This window comes from Strix aluco, chromosome W (genome assembly GCF_031877795.1).
Source record: "Strix aluco isolate bStrAlu1 chromosome W, bStrAlu1.hap1, whole genome shotgun sequence".
Lineage (NCBI taxonomy): Eukaryota > Metazoa > Chordata > Aves > Strigiformes > Strigidae > Strix > Strix aluco.
Genome location: NC_133970.1, coordinates 37,397,742 through 37,419,338, shown reverse-complemented (window position 1 = coordinate 37,419,338; position 21,597 = coordinate 37,397,742).

Here is a 21,597-nt window from a genome sequence, read left to right as displayed (position 1 = left end):
ACAAATTATATAATAATGTAAGCAGATTACAAATAATAACTAGCCAATAATGCCTACAACCATTGAAAGCGCTAAAAGTAACATAGGTCTCCTGTTGTCCAGGATCAATGCCCTGTAAAACACATATATACATGACAAAACCATGATGGTTAGAAAGAAGGGACAATCCACCTGGTATTGATGCAGTATTCTTTCCCATGGGCATCAGTAGCCACCCATGAACAAATATTGATGGGAGTTTTTAGGGTTAGGGGTACTTGCCCCACGGTGGGCAAGTCTACTAGAACAGGTTGTCCAGGATAATGGAGCGGGTTTACAGGGTCTTTAGTCTCTTTTTTCCCGGCGAGTATGGACAGAGGCTTAGGACAGAACGCGGTAAGTCGTGGGCACCCATTAATTCCCCACCGGCTGTTTATCTTCATTACTGCGTCTGGCACCCGTTGTGGCCATCCTGGTTCGAGGGGTTTTAGGGCCTGCTTTAACAGTCCATTGGTGCGTTCCACAATTCCATTTGCTTGGGGATAGTATGGAGTATGGAAAATCCACTGAATTCCTTCATCTCGAGCCCACTCCTGAACCACCCCGGCAGAAAAGTGACTACCATTGTCTGATTGGATCGATTTGGGCTTAGGCAAGTAGCTAAACCAGCGTTTTAACCCCTTCACCGTATTTTCTGCCGTTGCTCGAGATACAGCTTCTGCTTGGGTTAGGCCCAATACTATTTCTACCCCCACCAATACAGAGCGTTTTCCCTCGGAGAGCCAGAAAGGACCAATATAATCCACCTGCCAGGTGTCCCATAGTGCCTTGTTGTCCCTTAGGTGTAGGGGTTGGTCCTTAAAAGGTTTGTGCTCTCCCAGCCGAGTACGACATAGACTACATGCTGAAATAATGGTATTGCACAATTCCCTGGTTACGGACCATCCCCTGCTTATTGCCTCTTTAAACAAATCTTTGCTTCCTGAATGACCCCGCTTTACATGCAGCCATTCCAGTAAGTGTTCCCATTTCTCCTCCTCACCTTCTGTAGCAGTTCTCATCAAATGAGTCATTGAATCCACCTGGTTGTTTAGCAGGTGGGCAGGGTGATTTCCTGACTGGTGTGCAGCAACCCATCCTACTAAAAAGGACTTCTGTTTTGCAATGTTTAAGATTTCCTCCCACTTCTCACGCTGCCACACCGGTACCTGATTTACTTCCCAGTGGTTTTCTTCCCAAAATGTAAGCCATTCGGTACACCCCTTGAATACGGCATGGGAGTCTGTGTAAATAAATACTGGTTCTGTAGTCTCAGCTTCTTTAACAATCACGCTCCATACCGCTGTTAACTCTCCCACCTGAGCACTTCCCTCACCCTCTGTTATGATTCGGTCCCCCGAGTCAACATGCAGTGCTACTGCTCGGTATTTCCATACCTTTCCCTCTCTTCTAGAAGATGCATCGGTGAACCATACATTCTTTAGATGGATTTCAAATGGGGGAGCAGGTTTTATGTATGAGGGAGGGGGTTCAGGGTGATCGGAGGGTGGATCTTGTATTTTGAGCACTTTGGGTGCCCCCTCCTCTATCTGATGCGTGTGGCAGTAATGATCTAATTGTGCATACCACTTCCTCACTGTGTCTCGCTGTGCAACCCCCACAGGAGGGGGGGTTCCGGCCAGTACTGGTTTCAGGACCTTAAAGGGTCCTCGTAGAATGATTGGTTGCTGCTGTATGATTTTTTCAGCTTCCTGCAAAGCTAGGGTAACCACGAAAAGACCCTTCTCCCAGATCGAGTAACGCTTTTCTGCATCTTTGAAACTGCGCGAATGAAACCCTATAGGGCGGGTGGTACCCTCCGGCCCACGTTGCCACATATGTATGGATAGTCCATGAATTGCAAAACCCCACTCAATTTGGAATGGATCTGTTGGATGTATCGGCCCTAAAGCCTGATATACTCCAGCCTCAAAGATTAACAGCTTTAAGGCTTCTTCATGGACAGGAGTCCAGTCCCAAATAGCCCTTTTGCGTGTCAAATCATATAAAGGACGAGCTATGATGGAAAAATCGGGAATATGTTTCCTCCAAAATACCAGCAAGCCTAAGGCATGTTGCAGCTCCTTCTTATTTTCAGGGCTCTTTACTTCTTCCAGGGTAGTTAAAGTTTCCAGGGGAATACACACTGTTCCTCCCCGCCACCAAATACCCAGAAACTTTACCTTGGAGGATGGGAGTTGTACCTTTTCAGCTGGAATTTGGAGCCCTAAATTTTCTAGGTGGGTGATTATCTCTGTCTGGGTCTGTCCCACTGCAGCAGCATCAGAGCCACCAGTCACAACATCATCAATATATTGATATATCCTGACCCCTTCCCTAGGAGGGATTTGAGCAAGCTCCTGTGCTAGTGCATAATGAGCGATGGTCGGCGAATGGCAGTATCCCCAGGGGAGACGTGTAAAAGTAAATTGCACGCCTTCCCATGTAAAGGCAAAGCGATCTCTGTCTGCCTCCTGTATGGGGACCATAAAGAACATATCTTTTACATCAGTAGTTGCTAAGATCTGGTGGGCTTGTTCCTGTATGGTTGCAATCAGTTCAGCTATGTTAGGCACTGCAGCTGTTAGAGGACCTGTATTGGCATTTAATCGCCGATAGTCAATTGTCAGTCGCCACTTTCCGTTAGGTTTACGGACTGGCCACACTGGGGAATTACAGGGTGAGCGAGTTGGAATGATTATCCCTTGTTCCTGCAGCTCTGCTATTACCGGAGCGATCCCCTCCCTGGCACCTAACGGTAAGGCGTAAGGTTTCACATTAACAGTTTTAGAAGGAGGAAGAGCAGGCGCTTGCTGTAAAAGTCTTATAGAGGCAGTTGGGGACCCAAATTTCCATTCCCTTCCTTTTGAATCCACCCAGGCTTATCCCTTCAATAGGTCAAGTCCCAGGATATTTGTGGGGAAATTTCCCAGGATCATCATAGCCTCTGTTGCAGTTTCATTCCCAGGTAACCAGCATTTCACCCGAGCAGTCGACTGTGGCTTAGAGTCCCCAAAAACATCTGTAACCCAGATCTGCTTTTTGTCAGCAATTATGCCATTCCGCTTGGCAACCTCAGCTTGGAGTGCTGAAATCTGAGCCCCTGTATCTACTAGAAATGTAACTGGAGTTTTAAAGGGGCTGAGCGGAAAGGTAATCAACAAGTCTCCTTTAGTATTCTCTGTGAGCCTCCTTAAGTGGACCCACCCGCCATCCCCCAGCTCACTTACTGGGGATGGTGCGTCCAGTTTCCCAACCCTAAATCAATCAAGTCCTCTTCAGGGGCAGTTGGTGTTTGAGAAGCAATTACCACCATCTCGTTAGTTTTCAGTTCTGTCCCTCCCTTCACCCGAAAGGTCTGCTCAGTTGGGGGGGGCAGCTTTCTTTCACAGAAATTTCACAGAAATTCAAGTCTTTCCAGGCTCGAATGAGCTTTTCTAAACCTGTAGTAGGCATACCATCCAGTAACTCTCGGGGAATCCCCTGTCCAATTCCCTCAGTCCACAAGAGGTTTCTCTTTGCTCTTAAAACTTGCGGAGGGGAAGGAGACGGATTTTCCTGCTGTTCCACTCTGCGTACCAAGGGCTTATGTTTATCCGTTCCCCTGGTAAGGCCCTTTCTCCGGCCGTAATTTATTAAGTCCTGAGCTATCTCTCCCCAAGTCATGGGTTCTCCCCCTGCCCGTCTCCCCCCTCGCGGGGCTAATGCATTCCGCAAACGATCTTGTAATTGTACTGCATGTGATTTCAAAGAGTCCGGCAAGCCCCGAATTAGGGGAGTCATTTGATCGGGGTTAGCAATTAATAGCATCGGGGAAGGCTGCTGCGGAACCAAACGCCTGTCATGCATTAATTGGAGACAAGCAGCCTTCTGCAGACTTTCGGTCAAATGATTTATGGTTGGGGTCTCAATACATACTGGATCCCCCCTTTCCAAGGGGTCCAGACCCCCAGCCCAATAAGCAGCTCGTTGAGTTAACGACCACGGCTCTCTCTGGTCGTCAGTAACTAAGAAAACCCCTGGCCCCCAGTACCCCTGGGCCTCATCTTCTGATAACAAAATTCGGTCGCCACCAGTCAAAGATACCCTCCACACGTATTCAGTCTCAGTTTCCTGAGCTCGTCTGGTATATTTCTCCTGAATTTTCACAAGCTTAGTCGCTGGATATGGTGTAGTTCGAATGGTGACCTGCGGAGCTCTTCCACCCTGACCCTCGGTGGTCTCCGTTTTAATTAATGGTCTTAAATTTGCCCCCTCATTTTCGGGGTAAGAAATTTCTTGGCTTATCTCTAAATCCTTTGTTGGATACAAGGGTCTGGCTGCTGCTTTTGCCAGACTCGTAACTCCCTGTTCACTATCCGGAACAGAGCCGAGATCCGTCCGGTTGCAGGTTTCTTGTTCATTCCCCTCTTTTTCGGACCGTGAGATTTTTTCTCGGTCCAAGGCATCTAACAGAGCTGTGTGAAGTCGCTGAGTGGTGTTACGCTCATCAGCTAATTGGCTTTTCAAAACTTCAGTTTGCTCTTGCCAGAGTTTAACTTTTTGTTCAGTAACTTTACGTTCCTCAACCAATTGATCCTGGAGAGCTTTTACCAGATCTTGTAAGGAATTGATCATTTCCCCTGCTAGTTCTTTGTTAACATGTTTCTCTTTTTGGGCTGCAGTCAGTGCTGCCCCTAATACAGCGCACACTACAGCTTTTCCTTTACCTGGTCGCGACCCTTGCACCCCCGCAAGTGCACTGATATAGCTTGCCACTGCTTCTGAATTATGCCAATTATCGTGCGCCCAAACCTCTACTAAAGGAGGAGGACAAGCCTTATACTCCTTCAGTTTCTCAAAAATGGGGGAGCAGTCAAGCACCAACATTTCCTGGCCAGTCATGGCTTGCCACTGCTCGAACCTCTCCTAGCTTATAGCTGAGAGGTCACTTCTGGATTCTCCCTGTCCTTATCGGATAGAGAATCGGTATCCCTCCGACCCTCTCCCAGCATAGAGCTGAGGGGCCAATTCCCAGTTCTCCCTGTCCGAGTTTGTCACATAGAGAACCAGTATCTCATAAGGCTTTCTGACACCGAAGGGGATCCTGATGACTACGCCAATTTTAATGTCACGTCCCGCTCAGACGAGGGACACAAGTGACTCAGATTCGCAAATCCCCAATGGAGCGGACAACAAGTCTCCAAGTGCAAACATGTATTAACTACCCACAATGTACTAATTGAACACACGATAGTTGGCTAAGTATATAGCAAGTTGTGGCAAGCAATACAATATGCCTTGCATTTCTTACTGGGAAAGGGAAAAGAGGGAGATAGAGGGAATGGGGAAATACAGATCACCGGTCTGGGTTTCTGCACTGATCCTGCCAGCGAGGGTTCCAGGAGGCACAGGAGGCAGCCATCTTTTTCGCTGGCATCCGTCTTCTTCGCTTCACTGCACTCTCCAGGGCCCCCCTTTCTTTCCCCCCCCTTGATTTATACCCACTTTCCTTGGGTCCGTCCCCTAGGTTGACCCACATACCTACATATCCCATGTATGGGGAAGGGTAAGGTGTTTCATGGCATGATGTAATTAGCATGATCATGTTAGCCTTCGTTAGCATATGCAGGGGTGTTAACTTTAATATGCATTTCATGGATAATGAAGCAAAGGTCATTCACCGGACAGATGGCCCTTGAAATTTGTCCAGGTGCACCAGAGCAGAGCCGTCCTGTCTCCACAGGGCTCCCTCCTCCAGCTGCATCTTGTCTTCGACCTCCACAGAATGCACCCTGTGACTCATAGTTTTGTCTTGTGAGTGTTTGAGGCATTTCTTCGATCAGCCTCAACTTTTGCTTTCTCAGGCTGTTTTTCTTAGTTTCTCGCAGGCCTGGTTTCTCATCTCTCACAGGCTGTCCAATCAGTTTTTTACCCAGCAAAGCGTATGGCCATCCAAGCCACAAGTAGCCAGTTTCGCCAGGAGAATGCTGTGGGAAACGGTGTCAAAAGCCTTACTAAAGTCAAGGTAGACAACATCCACAGCCTTTCCCTCATCTAATAAGCAGGTCGCCCTGTAGTAGAAGGAGATCAGGTTTGTCAAGCAGGACCTGCCTTTCATAAACCCATGCTGACTGGGCCTGATCATCTGGGTGTCCCACACATGTTGTATGATGGTACTCAGGATGAGCTGCTCCATCAGCTTCCTGGGCACCAAAGTCAAGCTGACAGGCCTGTAATTTCCCGGATCATCCTTCCAACCCTTTTATAAATGGGCGTCACATTGGCCAGTTTCCAATCTGTCGGGACCTCCCCGGTCAGCCAGGACTGCTGGTAAATGCTGGAAAGCGGCTTGGCGGGCACCCCAGCCAGCTCCTCCAGCACCCTCGGGTGTATCCCATCTGGTCCCATAGACTTGTGTGTGTCTATGTGATGCAGCAGGTCACTGACCATCTCCTCCTGGATTGTGGGGGGGTCGTTCTCCCAGTCTCTGTCTTCTGGCTGAGGAGGCTGGATTCCCTCAGTACAACTAGTCTTGTTATTAAAGACTGAGGCAAAGAAGGCATTAAGCGCCTCAGCCTTTTCCTCATCACTCGTTGCCATGTTTCCTCCTGTGTCTAGCAGGGGATGGAGGCTCTCCCTGGTCTTTCTTTTGCTGTTGAAGTACTTATAGAAACATTTCTTGTTATCTTTGCTTGACTGCTGAAGCCAGATTAATTTCTAGCTGGGCTTTAGACCTCCTGATTTCCGCCCTGCATAGCCTCACAGCATCTTTGTAATCATTGTGAGTGACTAGCACCTTCTTCCAAAGGCCATAAACTCTCCTTTTCTCCCTGAGTTGCAGCCAAAGCTCCCCGTTCAGCCAGGATGGTCTTCTCTGTCGCCAGCTTCTCTTACAGCACCTGGGGACCGCCTTCTCCTGTGCCATTAAGACTTCCTTCTTAAAGAGTGTCCAGCCTTCCTGGATCCCTATACCCTTCAGGACCGTCTCCCAAGGGATTCTGTCAAGCAGTTGCCTCAACAAGTCCAAGTCAGCCCTTTGGAAGTCCAAGATGGCAGTTCTGCTGCCCCCTCTCCTGGCCTCTCTAAGAATGGAGAACTCTATTATTTAATGATCGCATTGGAGCAGATTCCCTGAGGGTTAGAATTCCCATTTTGCTTTTTAAGTTCTTGACCATCTCTTTGTCTCTTCCTGAAGGTGTCATGTCACTCACAGATGCAATGTGCTTGTGCAACATTTCCAAAGTGTACAATGAACAGCTGAACAGTGGTGGACTGGGACAGTTTCTTTGGTGCTCATGTGAGGGTTCTTTGATGGGCAACTGACACCTGTTACAGGAGGTATTCTCAATATAATAGATTAAAAAATATCATTGCCAAACTAGGCTTTGATACTTTATGGTTTAGACCTTCCACCATTTCTGCTTAGCATGTTCAAAGAGGCACTGAGAACTCATAGGTGGTACTTAACCAACAAAATTAAATCAAACAACTCATAAAGATAAATATATTTCAACTTTTTTTAGGCAGTTCTTGATCACCTATGAGAATTTTGCATGAAAAAGCTCAAAGAACCACAAAATTTGGCCCTCTCATTAACTGATGTGTTTGCAGTGGAGCAGTGCATACAATTTTACACATGAAATGTAAGAGTATATTTCTTTGACTTGAAAATAAAACAATGATGTATCTGTAAATTCTTCCATGACTATAAATTTATATCCTGGAAAGTGTTCATGAAATGTGTAGCCATTTGTATTCTCTCTAGTATTATTTCTGTATCTTTAGAATGCTCTGAGAATAACAAATGAGCTGCCAGTTTAGAGTGACAGTATGTTCAATAAGATAGAAATGGAATATCTAATATTTGCAAAAATAAAATAAAAAATTACTCCCTGCAGGTAATTTTTAATTTTTGAGTTTTGTGCAAAACAGTACAGCAGACCAAACCATCATTGTATCCAAAATGCATCTCTCCTCAATTAGTTGTCAAAATTAGATTTTTTTTTTGCTACAGTGAAAAACTTTCTCTCTCCCTTCCCTTCCCTTCCCTTCCCTTCCCTTCCCTTCCCTTCCCTTCCCTTCCCTTCCCTTCCCTTCCCTTCCCTTCCCTTCCCTTCCCTTCCCTTCCCTTCCCTTCCCTTCCCTTCCCTTCCCTTCCCTTCCCTTCCCTTCCCTTCCCTTCCCTTCCCTTCCCTTCCCTTCCCTTCCCTCCCCTCCCCTCCCCTCCCCTCCCCTCCCCTCCCCTCCCCTCCCCTCCCCTCCCCTCCCCTCCCTTCCCCTTCCCCTTCCCCTTCCCCTTCCCCTTCCCCTTCCCCTTCCCCTTCCCCTTCCCCTTCCCCTTCCCCTTCCTCTTTCCCTTCCTCTTTTTGCTGTCTTCCTTCCCACTATATTGGCTACCACAAAAACCCCTGATCCCCTATTCAGATTACCAAGGAAAATAATATAATCACATCCACATAAAGAAAAAATGCCCTTCAAAAGGGGGTGACGATCAATGACATAAAATTAGACATTGGTGCATAAACTAGCAGAAGAGGAAGCTGAGCACCGTCCGGCAATGGTTTGCTTAGTCTAAGGGATTAATTATTCAACAGTTGCAGTCGTGATGGGAGTGTGCACACCAGACTAAAACTGGCAGAAAGGTTAATTGGTATCTAAGGACTGTCTCTAGTCATTTGATACTGTTAAGTAGCGTGATTGCTATTTTAGTACATTTTTGGACTTCAAAAAGAACCCGCAAAAGAACCTGAAGTCACATGTGAGGAGGTGGATACATGATTTCCTGGCATGAGGAGTTTGGGAAATTGGTACCCAGCATCAGCTTACCTAGTGAGAAAAGAAAGAGAAAGCTCTGTGTGCTTGCTACAGTTGAAAAATGGATTCCTCCCTTGCTGCTGGTTTAAGCCTGATGGGTGCAAACTTTGGAAGGGGCCTTCTTCAGTAGAAATGTTTATTTTGGAGGAGCTCCTAAAGACTGCCAAAACCACACTGGCTGGCAAAATACAGACTGTGTAAAAACCCTGCACAGGTATATCAGAGACTTCAGGGTTGACCTGATGAACCATCAGTAATTATCAGAGCAGCAGGGCAAGCTAGCACATTCTGCTGTACCTGGAAATTACCCCAGCTTCACATTCCTGGTTGTCTGTTAGGAGGTTTTGGTTCTGGTTCAGAAGACCTTCCTGGCCTGTGATGCCCCAGGAGTGACCTCTCCTTTTCTACGCTCCCCGCTTTAGAAACTGGGATATTACCCCCTTTGTCTGTTGCCTCCTGCATGCAGGGGAATATCTGCAAAGCCCATGGTAGAGAAGGTGACAATGGTCCCAAGTCAGATTGCAAACCATATGCAAACATCTGGCTGTGCCACAGCCACCACTGCCATAACACCTGAGTGTGTGTATAGCAAATTTTTGGCAATCCAAAAATGCCCAATGGACTTGGAGACTTCATTTCTTTTCAGGGCGAGAAATGAGTTGAGTGTCTTATGATACAAAGACTTTTGGAAAAGGAAACTAGTGCTCATAGCCTAACTGTGGCTTACCTGAATAACAGACAAGCAGAAGACATTGGGAGCTGTGCACAGGAAGACAGATGAAGATGAAGGAGGGACATAGGTAGTATCTTTGGGGCAGAGAGAGTCCCAGTCTTGTAAAGGAGCTTGACAATATTTTCTGGAGAGAACAATAAATTGCAAAAGCAGTAACTTAGACTTGGGCAACAGCTCCGAGATGGGAGCAACATCCAAGAGCTGCTGATGACACAAAGGAAAGAAGAAGCCATCTCACTGTCTTGTCACCTGGTAAGATCCAACAGCAACATCGCCTTGCCTGAGCAAGAACAAGGAGGTGCCCAGCATCCACCCATAACCCTTCCTGCAGGGTTTATAAATCAGGAGCTGGCTCCTGGCTGACACCTGACACCTGAGAGCATTTGCTGACTTTATTTTCCTCCCCACATAGGTAGGCTACTCTCTCTCATGCCAGAGCACCGCAGGATCGCTGGTCGGGATGAAATGGCAGCAGCTGCATGAACTTGAGATGTGAGAGTGTGGTGAGATGAGTCAGGGTGTTCAGGAATTTAGAGAGATGCTGTTTTCTGTTTTCTAAGTTCTGGTGATGCAGAAATGATCACGTCCTCTGTCAGGGAAATGGGGAAGTAAAACAGTGAGTGTCAAGCAAGAAGAAGAAATCATATTTAATGAAATTGGATTTGGAAATGTTTTTGTTCCAGCTGTTTTAAAACACCACTGGTGTCATAACTGAGGAACTGCCAAGAAGATATTTTCTTCTGCTGTGGTAGCTTTTCTCCCCCCTCCCCTGGCTTTGTTCTCAAGCACATTTTGGCAAGTGATAAATCATGCAGTGGAAGAGTGCATGTCTCTTCTATTTGTCTTTAACATTGACCTCAGTCCTAGGGAGCCTCAAACAACAAAACCTTTCTTGGTCCAGATTGTTTTCTGGGTTACCTCAGAGTTTCTGCATGGGGAGAGGAGGGACACTTTTATTGTGCATGAACTCATAGGTCCTCATCTTGGAAACCACATAGACATCTTAAATTCAAATAGTGGGACTGAAGCATATGCCCCAATAGAAATCTAAGCTCAAGTGTGTTGCTGAATCAATTCAAAGAGACAAAGTTGGCCAGCTAATATTTTTAGCTATTGGCATCAAATATTATCATGATTTAAGAGAAAGCAGTACTTTCAAATACTCTTCCTGCACGCACTCTGCACAGCTCCCAAGTTATTAAAAAAACAAATGGACTGTCCTAAAGAAAACAGAACACCTCAGGGAAAAAAAGGAGCCTATTTTCATCATCATTGGCATCAGTAAACTCAGGGTAGCACACACAAATCCTGAAAGACTTTGCAAAGGAAATAGCCATTGCTTCTGTGTACTATCTTTGACTGTCAGTGAAACACCATGTCACCTCCCCTGGTGAATGTCACATTAACGTCCCATTTGCCACATCTGTTTTGTATGTCAGAGTACCGGGCTGGATCCTGAGATGTTTGGATGTTTGCAGCTCCTGTGACCATCCAGGGATGCAGATCCTCTGTCGGGCCCACGATGAAGCTTTCCTGGCATTGTGTCATGAATCCCTCAGTGAAGCCATCGGGGATGAACCCCTTCTCTAGCGCTCGCGAAAAAAATCCTATTGGCAGCATCGTCATTGAGGAAGAGATTGAAAAATCTTTTGTTGAACAAAGTACCTTTCACTTAAAAAATACAGGCAAGATAAAATGACATGTGTGTTAATGATGTATTTTATGAACCACCATCTGTCTCGGGTAAGGTCAGAGAAAAATGGCAACTGCTGCTCAGGTGATTGGTGGTGGAGAGGGGAAAATGGCCTCATCTGAATGTGACAAAAAGCTTCAGTGACATCATATAAATGTCATAATTGGGAACTGGTAAGTTGAAAAGGGCTGCCTTCAGATTTTGATGTGTCAATAAACAAGTTCAAGGTGACACATTGGATCAATATGGCACGACAAGAATCATCCAACAAATTTACTGCAAAGTAATTGCGTGCAAAATGACTCAACCTTCACACTGCAGAAGATCAAACAAACAGGCAACCTACAGGCAACAGTTTGTATATGTCAGATGCTGCTTAAGGTAGCTTGTGCAGTACTAATAGAGTTGTTTTAAAGGGAGAGAGGGAAAAAAAAATAAAAATGAGGTTCCTGTTGTGGCAATTGAGGCACGGACTCTCCATGAAGTGCACAAGGAAAGACCCTTTATTATTACAATAGTACATATTTATGCTCTGGTTAAAGCTCTTACTTCATAATTAGCAAATCAGCAATTAGACAGCTATCTACCTTTTCTCCTATCAGCATAAGACCACTCTCACACGCGCTGTGCAGACCAATCAACTTCTTGTTCACGCAGCGGTAACTTTTCACAGTTCAGTACTTTTCCGCAGTTCAGTGTATACTGTGTTTTTTTGAAGTTGGTCTAAACCTTAATTCATAAAGCTCTGAAAAAAGTCTTGCAGGTGCAGCTGTAAAACAAAGAAGGGGGAGATGTGGGAGAGAGGCAAGTCGACATTGGACTGTGAGCCCTGCATAACCCTTGAGAAGCAGCAAGGCTTTGACGAGAAACAGGCCTTGGGAGAAAGATAAGAAACTGCCGAGTTGTGCCAAGGTGGCAGGGAAAAACAACGGACAGCTGCAACACTGAACTGTGGAAAAGTACTGAACTGTGAGAAGTTACTGCTGCGTGAACAAGAAGTTGATTGGTCTGCACAGCGCATGTTAGAGTGGTCTTATGCTGATAGGAGAAAAGGCAGATAGGTCCATCAAACCTATCCTCTGCGAACAACTCGCAGGACAAACCAGTGGGGCAGCAGGAATGGATGTATCCACCGCCAAGCAAGTAACTATATCTTCGCATTCTGTGCAAAAGGTGCCCCTTGCGGCGCATAGACCAATTGGCAGAGGCCTGAGTGCATTGTTAATAGGACGTTCAAGTGCTACCTTACAAGGTATCAATGTACATGTTGGTGTTATTGATGCTGATTATACTGGACAGATAAGTGCTATGGTTTCTACTCCAACGCCACCCTTGACAATTCCAAAAGATACTCGTATTGCTCAGCTTGTCCCTTTTAAGAGTTGTGTTCCCAGATCATATCCAACAGAGCGTGGAGATGGTGGATTTGGATCTACTGGCGTCCCTCAAGTCATGTGGACACAAAACATCTCAGACAAACGGCCTCAAATGACTTGCATCCTCGCGATGGATGGCGCCACCCCCTCACAGGTGAAGGTATCTGGGCTATTAGACACGGGGGCTGATGTTACCATAGTCTCCCAACTCCACTGGCCTCAGAGTTGGCCCGTTGTTATGATAGACACCGGGGTATTGGGGCTGGGAGGCATGACCCAAAGTTTAATGGCGGCTAAACCTGTAAGAATCCGGAATCCTGACGGACAGGTTGCCACAGTACGACTATATGTTACTGCTGCTCCTCTGAATTTATGGGGAAGAGATGTCCTAGGAGCATGGGGTGTGAGGATTACAACGGATTTTTAACAGGGGCCACTGTGCTTGAGGGCATGCGACAACCTACCCTGACTTTAACATGGCTGACTGATACACCTATTTGGGTAGATCAGTGGCCCCTCAACCCAGAGAAGTTAGATGCCCTCCAGAGCTTGGTAAAGGAACAACTACAGGCTGGTCATATTGAACCCTCTCACAGTCCCTGGAATACACCTGTGTTTGTAATAAAAAAGAAATCAGGAAAATGGCGATTGTTACATGATTTACGACAAATCAATGCCGTTATGGCTAGTATGGGCACACTGCAACCAGGACTACCGTCACCTACTATGATCCCAGCAGGGTGGAATATCTTAATTGTGGATCTGAAAGATTGGGGGTTTTTTACCATTCCATTAGCAGAACAAGATAAAACCAAATTTGCTTTTTCGGTTCCTGTCATCAACCACGCAGAGCCCATGAAACGCTATCAGTGGAAAGTGTTACCTCAAGGCATGAAAAATTCTCCCACAATTTGTCAATGGTTTGTAGCTCAGGCATTCTCAGGGCTGCGAGAACAATACCCTGATTCTTATTGTTATCACTATATGGATGATATTCTTCTTGCAGTATCTGAACCAACTCAGTTGGATGACATGGAATGATCATCATTATGTCATCTTAAACAATATGGGTTGGTTGTGGCTCCAGAAAAGGTTCAACGTACAAGTCCTTGGTTATACCTAGGTGCAAAATATTGGATCAGACTGTAGCTCCACAGCCAGTAACGCTGAATAGGGAAGTAAAAAATCTCAATGACATCCAAAAGCTATTGGGAGCAATTAATTGGGTCAGGCCCTATTCAGGATTGACATCTTCTCAATTGAGCCCCCTAATGGAATTATTGAAAGGGGATTCTGATATTTGTGCACCGCGACGGTTAACCAAGGAAGCACATCAGGTACTCGATGAGGTAGAAAAAGCAATACAGAACAACTATGTTTATTGCCTGGAACTAACAGAAGTTGTGCAAGTTTTTGTTTTAACAGATCACACGATTCCGTATGCATTACTTTGTCAATGGAATGAAACCTGGGCGGATCCTTTACATGTGCTGGATGGACATTTTTACCCTATCCATTCAAAAAGACAGCACCTGGTATTTTTGAATTGGTGGCTCACTTGATAATTAAAACACGGACCCGTTGCCTTGAACTTGTGGGACGGGATCCAGCAACCATTGTTATTCCAATTCAAGCTGAATATTTTGAGTGGTGCCTAGCAAATAACATGGTACTACAATCCGCATTGGCAGATTTTCAAGGACAAATAAAATATCACCTCCCCAGCCACCCAGTGTTGAAACTGGTGCGTGAAATTTCGACTGGGAACAAATGGCTACATTCCACGAAGCCAGTGGAGGGGTTAACTGTGTTTACAGATGGATCAGGAAAAAAGAGGAAAGGCAGCTGTAACGTGCTTTGTGAATGGTGAGTGGCACAATATTGTCACAGAACAGCAAGGGTCGCCACAGATTGTAGAACTTAGAGCAGTAACCGAGGCCTTCCACAGATTTACAGAACCTTTTAATTTGGTTACAGATTCTGCTTATGTTGCAGGATTGGTTCAGCAGTTAGAAAAAGCAATCACCAAACAGGTGGACAATGAAAAATTGTTTAATTTGTTACGGTTCTTGTGGGAATTGATCCAAAAACGTGAGAATCCCTATTATGTGTTGCACATTCGTAGTCACAGTACCCTACCAGGATTTTTAGCAGAAGGCAATGCACGGGCTGACAGGCTTGTGTCTATAGCCGTGGTGCCAAATACTCTGCAACAAGCCCAATCATCACATCAATTTTTTCATCAAGGTGCCAGAGCATTACAGACAGTTTCATCTTACAGCTACAGAGGCAAGAGCCATTGTAGCATCATGTCCTGATTGTCAGGGACAGCAAGTGCCTTATTCTTATGGGGTGAACCCCAGGGGGTTACAGGCGTTGCAAATCTGGCAAACAGACGTTACACACATTGCAGAATTTGGAAGGTTGAAGTATGTACATGTTTCCATTGATACTTTTTCACATGCAATGTTTGCCTCTGCACATGCAGGGGAAAAAGCCAGAGATGCCATTCAATACTGGCAAAAGGCGTTTTCTGTTTTGGGTGTCCCTGAAACAGTAAAAACCGACAATGGCCCTGCATATGTTTCTAGACCGGTTCGGGAATTTCTACATAGATGGGGGATTCAACATATTACTGGCATCCCACGTTCCCCTACGGGACAGGCAATTGGTACTGTAAAACGCCTGCTTCAAAACCAAAAAGGGGGAATGGAAGGGGAGCCCCCAGAGGCCCGGTTGGCAAAGGCCATTTATGTATTAAACTTTTTAACCATGCCCGAGCAAGGGTTGGTCGCTCCCCTTGAGAGACATTTTGCCTCTTTTTCTTCAACTCAGGAGGTACGGGGAATTGCCTTGGTGCGTGTTAAGGATTTACAGACGGGGCAATGGTCTCAGCCTTATAACCTAATCACCTGGGGCAGGGGGTACAGTTCTGTCTCGACAGAACATGGGCTGTGTTGGTACCCTGCCCGTTGTATTTAGCCTGTTATGGCTTGTTGACTGATGCTGATAGTGTTAGGCATGCTACATTACAAAATAGAGCTGCAATAGATTTTCTGTTATTAGCCCAAGGACGTGGTTGTGAAGACTTTGAGGGAATGTGTTGTATGAATTTGTCAGATCACTTGGAATCAATACATAAAAGTATCCGGCTTCTGAAAGAAGGAGTGAAGAAGTTACAGGCAAATTATGGATGGGATTGATTGAATAACTTGTTTAAAGGATGGGGACTGTCAGGGTGGTTGTTATCTTTGATAAAAACTGGTCTGTTGCTTTTGTTCATCATTGTAGTTGTGTTGTTAATGTTGCCATGTCTTGTGTCTCTGTTGCAAAGGGCCCTGCAGCGGACGGCACAGGCAACTTTTGTAGCACAAATACAAAAAGGGGGAATTATGGGAGACCTCAGCTGGTCCGAGGGATCAGAATGTAAGTTTGATATTGACCTTGAGCAGATAACCATGTACCCTTAAGAGGCTTGAAAGTCCCAAGAAGAGCTGAGTAAACAAGAGTAAGGAACTACCAGACTGGAACTGCCTGACTGCAAGGAAAGGAAGGTTATCGAGGCTGCAACAGAGAAGAGGTCATCCAATCATGAACTGTTAGTCTCTAATTAAACCAATCATATATGGACACATATATGTTAATAAAGTTATAAAAAGGCTTGTTAGAACAATAAAGTGGCCATTTTGCACAATTCGGTGTTTGTCGTGTCCGTCTCAACAACGACAGTAGGCGCTGCCTACCTTTCATGATCAGTTTGGCAAACATTTCTGGATGAGTAGTGACCGTCTTGTGCATTTGGTGTGACAAAAAAATCCATTCAACAATAACAAGAGGGTCACTAAGTGTTTCATCCCATTGAAACAGCAGAGCATAGGGCTGCCCTGGAGGGTTAAATAATACCAGTTGATATGGATGGCCGGGCACACATCGTGATGCTTGTCTTTCTGAGATGGCATTAGCCACACAATCGAGATCTTGTTTCGCTGTCTCTGTAAGTACTCTGGGTGATGTCAGTGAAGGATCTCCTTGCAAAATATCAAACGAGCTATGCAGATCATCATTAGTTAGGCCCAACAATAGCCATATCCAATTTATGGCTCCCAAGAGTTTCTGCAAATCATTTAAAGTCTTAACATCAGTTTTAAGTTTAACCTGTTGCGGGACAATGGTCTGTTCACAAATTCTCCACCCCAGGTACTGCCACGGTGATGATCGCTGTACCTTTTCAGGTGCTATTTGTCACCCCATTTGAGATACTGAGTCTTTGGGTAAAGCAAGAGCCTTTTCCATGACCTCCTGTGTTTCTGCTGCTGTAAGGATGTCATCCATATAATGATAGATAACAGCCTGGGGGACCTGCATTCTAACAGGGCTCAAAGCCTTTGCAACAAACCACTGACACATCGTGGGACTATTTTTCATGCCTTGTGGCAAAACAACCCAGTGGTACCGTCTTGCAGGTTCACTAACATTAATACTGGGAACAGAAAAGGCAAATTTGGGTGCATCATCTGGATGCAGGGGAATGGTAAAAAAAAATCAATCCTTCAGATCAATTATTACAAGATGCCAGTTTTGGGGAATCATTGTTGGGGAGGGCATTCCTGGCTGTAACGTACCCATATCCTCCATGGCATCATTAATGTGTCGGAGATCATGTAAAAGTCACCATTTACCACTTTTCTTTCAAATAACAAACACCAGGGAGTTCCAAGGACTGGTGGTAGGTACGAGATGTCCTGCACTTAATTGTTCCTGAACTAAGTCATTAAGGTGGCACAACTGTTCCATTGGCAAGGGCCACTGACCCACCCACACAGGTGATTCTGTTTTCCAGGTTAGTTTCAGGGTGGGTTTAGGGGTCGGTTGTGCTGCAGTGGCAATTAAGACAAATTTGATCCAATTTGAGTTCCCCATTGAGCCATACAGTCACGACCCCATGATGTAATAGGGGTTTCCAATATAAATGGACGAATATTTGCTACCCGGTTTTCTGGGCCCCTTACATGAATGAGATCTTTGCTTTGAAACATTACAGCATGACCACCAACCCCAAAAAGCACTTGAGTTACCCGAGCTAACGGCCAATTCTGTGGCCATCTGCTTGCAGATATTACAGTCACATCCGCAGCAGTATCTAAAATGCTTGTCAGTTCAACAGATTCTTCTGCTTTGGTGAGGGCACATTTTACCAGAGGTCGACCTTGTGTCACTGTCTGAGCCCAAAATATTTGAGGAGTAGGTGCTGATCCAAATCCTGAGTCACCCCGGCTTCTCGGCATACTATTAGGGGGAGCCACAGTAAGATAAACAAGCTGAGCAATTTTTGACCCTTTTGTTACTGAACACGGGGGTCCAGGGGTCCAGGCCATAATTTTGATTTCCCCTTCATAATCGGCATCTATGACCCCTGGTAAAATGAACAACCCCTGTAAGGTTGTAGATGATCTTCCCAGTAATAATGCACATTTTCCATTTCCCAACAGTCCATATACTCTTGTTGGTATCAAGCATACCGTGGTATCTAATAATGTTACTGACTCAGAGGCCGCCAGGTCCATGCTGGCACTGCCTTGGGTGGCTGTGCATAATTCCGATGCCTTTGGGGATTTGCCAGACTGATTTGTGTCTTGGCGTGATTCCGGCCCACGCTCCTCTCTTTATCAAATTTGGACCAACATTGATTTGCAAAATGTCTACTCTTCTTGCACCCCAAGCAGACATTAGGAGCTTTGATCTGCTTTTGCTGATTTGGACATTGTTTTTTGAGATGGCCTGTTTGTCCACACCCAAAACAGATCTGTTGTGTCATATTAAGAGTAGCAAAAGCAGCAGCCATTGCCTCATATTTATGATCAAGAGTGTCAATTCTATTACATGTTTCTATCATTTGAATAAGATTCGGATTGTCCAATGGCAACAACACTTTCTGACAGTCAGCATTAGCATTAGAAACTGCTAGTTTCAATAACAACATTTGACGAGTGTCCTCATTAGGGATCTGTTTGTCCAAACTTTCTCTCAATCGATCAATAAACTGCATATATGGCTCCTTTGCACCTTGCTTAATGTCGGTAAATGATTTCATTTAAAAATGCTCGATATGCCAGATCTCTTATCTAGCACACGCTGCGGGATCTCCCTTGCTTGTCAGGCAGGATCACGCCATTCCCCTTTACCCACCAAGGCATCAAAGGAAAGAAGTGCTGCAGGATCACCAGGCGGCAAGTTTAGATATTGTAGCTGTTTTTCTTCTACAAGCCTATGCCACGCTGACTGCCACAAATCATATTGGGTTCTCGTCAATATTAATTGCATTAAGGTTTTACAGTCTCAAGGAGTCAGGGTGTAACTCATCATTACAGAGCCCAGCAAGTTAGTAGTATAAGGAGATGTAATCCCAAAATTAATCGCTCCTTTTCTGAGTTCTTTGATAACAGAAAATTGCAGTCCTTCCCAACATGGCTGACGTCCCGGCTCGTAAATTACAGGAGCAACAACCTTTCTCGCCATGTCCATATCCCCTTGCGCCAAGGCTTCTTGCCTCACTTTTACCCACAGATCATCCCCAGCTAAGGGAGGACACAGGCCAGATTCTTTTTTAGGATTTACAGGGTCAGGGTCTAAAAGATTATCGCAGTCAAAAGACCCAGCATGTAAAACTTGCCGCAGGGGTTTAGAACACGTGTCCTCGCCCTCTGTGTCCTCATCCTCTGTCTTAACAGACTGGCCGCATTCGTTATCTTGTCTTTTTATTATCTCAAAAAGAGTTCTCCATGTTGGTAAGAGTTCTGCCGCAACCTCATTCCCTCGCGTTGCACACTCCCACAGTCTTACTCCTGCTTTATCCCATATTGGACAGTGAATATAGTAACCGCATCAACTCCCAGTACTTCTGCTGCTACCAACTTTAAAATTCTCTTCAAGGCATGCGAGTTAATATGCACCTTATGTTTAGCTAACAGTCTTTCCATCAGTGCAAGCACTGACTTTTCTTCTGAGGGTATTGACCTACCCATCGCTTCCCCACAGCTCACCTTGCTCACCCTGCAATGGTGATTGATGCCGGCTCCTGCTTCCACACAGCAGCTCTTAAGTTCTGTGGGGTTTGCCACCGGAGTGATCCAAGTTGGTCACGCTTATCGCCCGCCTCACACGGGGCACCATTTGTGGCAATTGAGGCATGGACTCTCCATGAAGTGCAGAAGGAAAGACCCTTTATTATTACAATAGTACATATTTATGCTCTGATTAAAGCTCTTACTTCATAATTAGCAAATCAGCAATTAGACAGTTATCAACCTTTTCTTCTATCAGCATAAGACCACTCTCACACGCGCTGTGCAGACCAATCAACTTCTTGTTCACGCGCTGTTCACGCGGCGGTAACTTCTCACAGTTCAGAACTTTTCCACAGTTCAGTGTTGCAGCTGTCCGTTGTTTTTCCCTGCCACCTTGGCACAACTCAGCAGTTTCTTATCTTTCTCCCAAGGCCTGTTTCTCATCAAAGCCTAGCTGCTTCTCAGGGGCTGTGCAGAGCTGACAGGCTGATGTCGACTTGCCTCTCTCCCACATTCTGTTATTATGATTGTGACCTGAGACATTGCTATAACCCTATGCACTTTGAGGGTATATAAATAGAAAAACAAAACACACTGTTGCTAGAGGTAACCTTAAATATTAATATTTTTCTTTCTGTCTGTGTTGAGATGGCAAATAAAATTAACTGGGAACATCTTTTTTTCTCTTAGCACAAACAAGAGGCTTTTCATCTAATAGGTTTCTTCTCATTCCCCTTATTTTTTTATAAAGGAAGGTGGAATAAGTCACTTCTATTAAAAAAATGTATTTGCCCACTACACAGGGCTACTGAATACAAATCATTGGCTACCATTAGAATTAACCATCCCGACTTACTGCTAAACCTTAAAAGAATCACTCAGAGAAGTCTCTTTGGCATATTAATTTGTTGACAACAAATTTGATGCTTGATTTGTCCCCACTCAACAACCTTTAATCTTGAGTTTCTCCAAGGAGAAAGCTGAGAGCTTATTTTTCCAAGAAATTTGGTCTCTTGCCAAGGCTAAAAGAGAAGCCAGTACACTGACTGCACACTTTGGAAATGTCACAGAGATTGATTGTGTTTTAATTGTACATTCATTCTGGAGTGAGCAAAGAGAGAGAAGATGAGTGGAAAGCCACAGCCAAGGAGAAAGATGCCATTCATATTTGCATCCCCTCCCAGCTGGGCTGAGTTTTAGGGGACACCACTTTTTTTGACAGTGGTGGCATTGTGGGTCCCTGGAAATGATGGGAAAGCCTCACTCCTGACCCATCCCTGATGCTGCTGGAGCACAGGGAATCTGACTGCAGACCTCGGGACCTGGCGCTGGCACATCAGCATTGCTGGCTCCAGCATCCACATAATTTACAGTAATTTGAAAATGCAGGAAAGCAGACAAACTCAGCAGCTGAGCTTTTGTGGTGGTTTGACCTTGGCTAAATGCCAGGTACCCACCAAGTTGCTCTATCACTTCCCCCCCTTCCCCTTTTTTTCTCAACAGGGCAAAGAGGAGAAAGAAAATAAGATAGGAAAACAAAACAACCCTTGTGGGTAAAACAACAGCAGTTTTAATATAAGGAAAGTGAAGCAAAGGTCCGCACGCGGAAGCAAAAAAAAAAAGAAAACAGATTTATTCTCTACTTCCCATGAACAGGCGATGTCGGGCCTTCTCAGGAAGCAGGGCTCTGATACGCGTAGCGGTTGCCTCGGAGGACCAAGGGTGACCCCACCCCCTTCCTCCTTTCTCCCAGCTTTATACTGAGCAGACGTCATATGGTCTGGAATATCCCTTTGGTCAGTTCGGGTCAGCTGTCCTGGTTGTGTCCCCTCCCAAGATCTTGCCCACCCCGTCCCACTGTGGAGGGGGGAAATGTCAGAAAGAGCCTTGGTGCTGTGTAAGCACTACTCAGCAGTA